Source organism: Salarias fasciatus (assembly GCF_902148845.1).
Source record: "Salarias fasciatus chromosome 23 unlocalized genomic scaffold, fSalaFa1.1 super_scaffold_20, whole genome shotgun sequence".
NCBI lineage: Eukaryota > Metazoa > Chordata > Actinopteri > Blenniiformes > Blenniidae > Salarias > Salarias fasciatus.
The window spans coordinates 928,292-936,530 of NW_021941230.1; the positions used below are offsets into that span (position 1 = coordinate 928,292).

General features: G+C 45.4%; 1 pseudogene; it reads right to left on the bottom strand.

Moving 5' to 3' along the window:
- Positions 1–6,727: 6,727 nt before the first annotated feature.
- On the bottom strand, positions 6,728–7,741 carry LOC115384150 (gamma-glutamylaminecyclotransferase B-like; annotated as a pseudogene).
- Between the last annotated feature and the right edge of the window lie 498 nt (positions 7,742–8,239).

Genomic DNA, 8,239 nt, shown 5'->3' on the forward strand with positions numbered 1-8,239 from the left:
GCGGAGGAGGCTGGACCTCTGGCTGGATGACCTCCGCCATGGCCGTCGACCTCGCTGAGCAAGGCAGCGTCTCCGAACTCACACCGCCGCCCGCCGACCGCAGCAGTGGGTTTTCAACTCTCCACCTCCACCCCCTCCTCCTGGTGAACTCTGACCCCCTGACCTCTGACCTCTCACCCCCACAGAGCCCTCAGAGGAGGAGCCTGAGGAGGAGTTGAGCACCTCGCGCTCCCGGTCAACCGCAGCAACAGCAGCAGCAGCACGGTGCAGGTCTGCTGGGCACCGCAGCACCCGGCCTGTCCATGGTGGGACTGCAGCCTGGCCGTGGAGGTGATGACGTCACCACATCTGGACCCATACTGATACCGATATCAGCATACTGACTGAAACTGATATGGATACCAATGCCTGGACTGTACCCATACCGATGCTGATATCAGCAACTGACTGATACTAATATAGATACCAAACACCTGGACCATATCCATACTGATGCCGATATCACCATACTGACTGATAACTAATATAGATACCAACACTCTGGGCCGGTAACCATACTGATGCCGATATCACCATACTGGCTGATACTGATACCGATACCAACACCTGGGCTGGTACCCATACTGATTGCCGATATCAGCATACTGACTGATACTAATATAGATGGCCCAACACTTGGACCGGCATTCATATTGATGCCGATATCAGCATACTGATTAATACTGATACCGACATCAACATCTGAACCGATACTGATACCCAATAGCAGCGTCTTGTCTGATAGCAGTAGTCAACATCAACATCTGGACTGATACTGGCACCATTAGCAACTGGACTGATACTAATATCAACATCTGGCACAGATACTGATAACAGTATCGATACCTGGACCGACACGATACTAATGTTGAAATCTAGGACTGATACTGCTATTGATATCAATATTTGGACCAATACATGATACCAATATTAACATCTGGACTGATACTGATGTTAATATTGTTTGAACAGAAACAGCAAGCTTACATGATGAAAACATGTAAATTACTGATATTGATGTTACAACACTATCGATACCAACGTTCATAATTATCTTTACTGATCTTAAAAAGTTACTGATACTGATGTTAAAAATTACCGATACTGATTAAAAAAGAAAAAAAAAACATACTAATGTTTCAAAATTACTGCTCCATATTAAAAAATACCACTATCAGGCTGATACTGATACCAGAGCTGATATCTCCTCCTTCCCCTGTGCTGTTATTGAAGCTGTGATTGGCTGATGGTTCGGTTCTCACTCTCAGAACCAGCTGTCGGGGAACCTGCTGAGGAAGTTCAAGAACAGCTCCGGCTGCAGAAGCTCTGGGTCGTCTTCCACCAACTTCAGCCTGTTTCTTCTACAAGACGCACCAGGTGGGAGAACGCCACAGAACATCACCCGCCGGGGCTCAGTAATGATGACGTCATCGCTAACGGTGTGTCTGGTCTCCAGGACGACGCCCCGCTGGCCAGCCTCCCGCTGCTGGGCTACTCCGTCAGCATTCCGTCGGAGGCGGAGAACATCAACAAGGACTACGTCTTCAAGCTGCAGTTCAAGGCCCACGTGTACTACTTCAGGTCCGAGAGCGAGTACGCCTTCCTCAGGTGAGAACCTGATCTAGAACCCAGAGGCCAGTACGCCTTCCACAAAGTCAGAACCTGATCTAGAACCCAGAGCCAGTACGCCTTCCACAGGTCAGAACCTGACCTAGAACCCAAAGCCAGTACGCCTTCCACAAGTCAGAACCTGATCTAGAACCCAGAGCCAGTACGCCTTCCACAGTCAGAACCTGACCTAGAACCCAGAGCCAGTACGCCTCCACAAGTCAGAACCTGATCTAGAACCCAGAGCCAGTCGCCTTCCACAGGTCAGACCCTGACCTAGAAACCCAGAGCCAGTACACCTTCCACAAGTCAGAACCTGATCTAGAACCCAGAGCCAGTACGCCTTCCACAGGTCAGAACCTGATCTAGAACCAGAACTCAAAGCAAGGATGAGTATTGATGTGTAGATACTGTTGAAAGAATTTTGATATTGAGTACTGTACAGTGGTATCGATACCAGGACTGATTTGTAGATACTGAATGTACAGAATACTGATACTGAATACGGATACTGGCTACTGATACTAGGCCTGATGTGTAGATACTTGATGACACTGAGTACTGATAGAGTACTGATACCAGGACTGATGTGTAGATACTTGATGACACTGAGTACTGATAGAGTACTGATTACCAGGGACTGATGTGTAGATACTGGACGTACTTGGTACTTATACTGGGCACTGATACCAGGACTGATGTGTAGATACTGGACAACACTGAGTACTGATTACTGAGTACCGATACCAGGACTGACGTGTAGATACTGGACAATACTGAGTAAGGATACTAGGACTGATATGTGAATACTGGACACTACTGTAGTAACTGATACAGGACTGATGTGTAGATTACTGGATGATACTGAGTACCGATACCAGGAGTGACATGTAGATACTGGACGATACTTAGTATTGATAGTGGGTTACTGATACAGGACTACTTTGCAGATACTGGACAATACTGAGTACTGTTACTCAGTACCGATTCTAGGGCTGATATGTGAATACTGATGATACTGAGTACCGATACCAAGACTGACGTGTAGATACTGGACAATACTGAGTAAGGATACCAGGACTGATGTGTAGATAGTAGAAAATACCGTAGTACTGATACTGAGTACCGATACCAGAACTGATGTGCAGATAGTAGATAATACCGAGTACTGATACTGAGTACCGATACCAGAACTGATGTGTAGATAGCAGATGATACTGAATACCGATTGCAGGACTAACCTTGAGTTACTTAATCAGACTCAGTATTGATCTTGATGTCGGTTTTGGTATCAGCTTGATATCAGTCTCAGTATCGTTCTGTTCTAAGTATAGTTGTAGAGCAGGGGTCGGCAACCTTTTTGTCATGGAGTGCCAGTTTAAAATGTTCTCATCAATGTGTGTGCCATTATCAAATTAAACGCAAGTTACAAAATCCAAAAGTATTTCCAACATACCTGAAATTTATTCCATTCAGGTAAAGCACATACAATCATATCTTTAAAAAAAAATTTTCTGTTGTTAACTCCAAAAAGTGCTTTCATAAACTTTGTGTTTTGTGCTCTGCATGCCGATGTTACGAATTAACTGGTGCCCCGTGTTAACTTGTGACCAATAGATGAATGAGACTTGAAGTCGATACAGCGAACGTCGGTTTTCTACAGTTACAGTGACTGTATAAGTTTAAAGTCTTTTATGAGTCTTACTTTAACAGCTGCTGTTATCAGCATGTGTTTACACAGAAGTCCGCCGTCACTCGTTAACACGGAAACCAGTTAATCCTTAACACCGGCGGGGCGATCGCTTGTATTCTGCTATGGAGCTCTTTAAACAGCGCGATTTGCCTCCATCTCTCCTCTCCAGTTTTTTTTTTCTCTCTTGGTTTTATTAAAAAAAAAAGTTTTCTGCTTGTTTTTGACTGTCCTGTTTCCCGTTTACTGTGCACGTCGGCACGTCACTACGTACGGGGGCACGCATGCAGAGCAAATAATGTCCCGTTTTTTTCTGCTTCCGCTGTCAGGCAGCTTTTATATGAGACACGGAGCAGATTATCGATAGGTGTACACCACCTCGTACAATCGGCTTCCGAAATACAATCCGCCAGAGTGAAGCGGATCCGCTCGGCGTTCACATGACACATCGCTCTGCCCTATAAGCCATTATATGGGTCGCATGTAAACGTGCCCAGTGTTAGTGCCACGCGTGCCACGGGTGGCGTGCCAAGGGTTGCCGACCCCTGTTGTAGAGTATCATGTTGTTGTCTCACCACTGTTGTAGATATCAGTCCAGGTATTGTTCTTTCTCTCAGTTTTTGTCTATATATTGGTTTCAGTATCATTCCTGGTCTCAATACTGTCTTGATGTCACTCTCAGCATCATTGTTGGTCTCAGTATCGCTCTAGATTTCATTCCCAATATCGTTCCTGGTCTCCGTACTCTTCCAGATATTGTCCTGGTATCCTTCTTTGTCTTAGAGTGTTCTAGATATTGGCCCCGGAATCGTTCTTTGCCTCAGCACTGTTCTAGATATCGGCCCTGGTATCGTTCTTTTGTCTCAGCACTGTTCTAGATATCGGCCCTGGTATCGTTCTTTGTCTCAGCACTGTTCTAGATATCAGCGCCGGTATTGTTCTTTGTTCAGTATTGTTCTCGATATCGGCCCCGGTATCGTTCCCCACCCCTCCCTCTCTCTGCAGGTGGATGGAGGTGATCCGCAGCGCCACCTGCTCCTCCAGCCGTTCTCCGTCCGTCAGCAGGAAGGATGTTTACTGAGCGGATCACAACTCTTCTTCCTGTCGTCTACAAATCGCCACATGAATTTAAATCTTCAGTATTTTCTAGTTTTGTCACTTTTTTTCTTCATCGGTACGAAAACAGAACCGAAACTGAAGGAAGGTTTACTTGAACTGGATCCAGGTTCAACCAATCAGCTCGTTAGAGACTCTTAATGACGTCATCATTAACTGGAACATGATGATGTCATCAGAACTTCAAAGAGCTCGTTAAGAGGAAAAACCAGAAATCACCCTCGTTATACAGTCCTTAATGAGCTCGTTATCTCCTTTTTAACCTGAACTTAAGAACAATACCCAGGTTCCCCCTGTTCTCTTGATTCTCCCATGATTAACGACTTCTCACATTCTCACATGGTTCTCTGCTTTAACGAGCTCTGATCCTTTAACGAGCTGCTCACCTCGTTAAGAGACTAACGAGCTCTCAGGTTCTAACGAGCTCGTTATCTTGACATATTTCTTTATTTAACGAGCTTTGAACTTTTAAACGAGGTCGTTAGACGAAAACCCAGAAATCATTTCTTCTGTCATTAAGAGCTAGCCTAATGAGCTAGCTTAGCGAGCTACCACGTTCAGTAAATCCTTCCTTCGTCACCCGTCGCCTTGTGAGAACAGTGTTCTCCGTCAGTATTCTGCCACACTGTGAACCAATCAGCCGCCAGAGATTCTCCTGCTTCACTTTTTCTTTTCTACTTTAAATAAAGACGAGAATAAACGTGGGAGAGTTGTTGTTGTTGTTTATTGGAGACAGAACAGAAATCAGAAGGTAGAACATGAAAACCCAGAGGAGAACATTTATTGATCTTTAACTGACAGTTTGTCTGTATGCGGATGATGACAATGTTTCTATTTTTGCAAAAAACTTGAGAAAAAAAAATCAACATCAATGGAGTGTTGCATTTCTGGCATTCTGACAAACAGCAGAGCTTTGAGGATAGGAAACTAATGAGGAACTAGCTGTAAATTTCTTCACAAATAAGTTTTTTAATTTTTTACAAGTTTGATCTCGAGTTATTTTTCGTAATGTTTGATCATTTTAATCTCTTTTTTTTTCTTTTTTTTAATTTTCACAATCTTGGTCTATTTTTTTTTACAAGTTTATTGTCAAAAACATTTTTATTTGTAATTTTGGACAAATTTGGTATTATTTTTTTTTACAATTTTTAAAATAGTTTTACCCTACTGATGTTGTTTATATAGTAATCCTGCTATATATATTATATACATATATACTATATGTATATTATATATATATATATATATATATATATAATTTATTATTTTTTGAAAATTTTTATCTTTATGGAATTTTGTATTTTTCTTGTTTTGTTTAAAAAAAAAAAAAAAAGATGTATATTTTTTTAAAATTTTGCTCTCCAATATATTTTTTTAATGTTTGACAGTTTTGGACATGAAGTAATATTTTTTGGCCTAAAATAATTTTTTTTTTTACAATTTTGCTCTCGAAATATTTATTTACTTATTTATTCATTTATTTATTGAACAATTTTGCTAATAAATCAATTTTTTTGTGTTTTTTTGTAAAAACATGTCAAGCATTCCGACTGGATTGGAGCCTGCTTTGGGCCAGTTTTGGTCCACGGGCCTTATGTTGGACCACCCCGACCAGCCTCAAATCCCAAATCTCCGCTGTCAAGTTTCTTTTACAGCAAAAATTGCCCAAAAAGTTGCACCAAAGCACCAGAGTTTCCCTGAGAGGTGAGAATCACAGCTTCTGTTTGCGGTCAGTGGGAATGTGGAGTCATGGAGTTTGTTCAAGTTTGTTCCGAGACGTTGCCGTGGCAACCGGAGACATCACAAGACGTCCCCCGCATGACTTTTGGGTGAATTGTTTCGGACATGTCCAGCTTAAACGATTTGCCTGAAAGTCATGGCAACGTCTCTGTCGGTCCTGGAGATGGTAAGCTGGACGTCTACGTAGAACGTTTGAGCTAGATGTCTCTATCTGTCAGAGACAGAGGCATCTGTCTACGTCACCAGAGACGTGTGTAGGAAATGTTGCCATGACGACCTGAGACGCGTGGAGATGTTGCTATGACAACGAGCAGAGACGTCTGGAGACGACTAGAAGATGTGTTGCCATGACAACCAGAGACGTATGGAGACGTCTAGAGGAGATGTTGCCATGACAACCACAGATGTCTAAAGGAGGACGTTGCTATGACAACCAGAGACCGCCTGGAGGAGACGATGCCATGACAACAACCACAGATGTCCAGAGGAGATGTTGCCATTACAATCAAAGACGTCTAGAGGAGGATGTGCCATGACAACCAGAGAGGTCTAGAGGAGACGTTGCCATGACAACCAGAGAGGTCTAGGAGGAGACGTTCCCATGACTACCAGAGATGTCCAGAGGAGATGTTGCCATGACAACCAGAGAGGTCTAGAGGAGACGTTCCCATGACTACCAGAGATGTCCAGAGGAGATGTTGCCATGACAACCAGAGAGGTCTAGAGGAGACGTTCCCATGACTACCAGAGATGTCCAGAGGAGATGTTGCCATGACAATCAGAGACGTCTAGAGGAGATGTTGCCATGACAGAGATGTCCAGAGGAGACGTTGCCATGACAATCAGAGAGGTCTAGAGGAGACGTTGCCATGACAACCAGAGAGGTCTAGAGGAGACATCTCTAACTACCAGAGCCGTTGTCATGACTACGGAGTGTCAGGTGAGGGTGTGGAGTGGTCTAGGAACTGTACGTCCCTTTACAAGCTCATTTGCTTTAATCAAGCTAGCAGCATAATCATCATAATCTAAGACTGTTAGCATCTTTCTTTAAACATTACATCATCCGCCCTAAGCCCCGCCCACTCCATCAGTGCCGGTCCTCCGGGTAGCAGTACTTCAAGCCGTGGTCCCCGTCCGCGTCGTAGGACTCGAAGCGCTGCAGTGCCGGCCACTCGGGTTTGAAGGTGGTGGTGGTGTAGATGAAGGCCTCCATCCTGCCGCCGACCTTTAACCCCTCTGACCCCGCCCCCCGTGACCTCCAGCTCCACCCGGGTGGCGTTGGTAGCGGGCGGGGAACGCCCTCGAAGTCGTCCAGGAATTCCAGCATGGAGGCGTCGATGCGGTAGAGCTTCGCCGTGGATCCGGTTCCCGTCGCCCGGCAGGTTGAGCAGGAAGGGGATGTTGTACTCGGTGGCGATGATCAGGGGGAAGCGCTGAACCGTCAGCGCCGGCGCCACAAAGACCGCCGAGCCGGTGGGCCGGGTCAGCAGCCGGTGGTGGTTCGGCTGGCCCCGCTTCAGGGTGGCCGTACACGAAGAGCAGGGTCATCGGGTCAGAGGTCAGAGGGCAGAGGTCATGAGGGCAGAGAGCTGGAGGGGAGAGGAGGAGAGATGTCAAGACCAGGACCAGAGCAAGACCAAGACCAGGGACCAGAGGCGAGAGACCTGAGACCGAATCAAGACCAGGATAGAGTATGGAAAGACCAGGACCAGACCAAGACTTTCTAGATCAGACCAAGACCAAGACCAAGACTTTCTAGACCAGACCAAGACCAGACCAAGATCAGACCAAGACCAGACCAAGATCAGACCAAGACCAGACCAAGACCAGACCAAGACCAGACCAAGACCAGACCAAGACTTTCAAGACCAAACCAAAACCACGACCAGACCAAGACCAGGCCAAAACAAGACCAGACCAAGACCAGACCGAGAAAAGATCAAGACCAGACCAAGACCAGGGCTTTAAGGAGCTGACACTGAATTCAGACCAGGGTACCAGGGGCCAAGACCAAGACCTTCAAGAAGGGAGGTTCCTGGGTTTCAC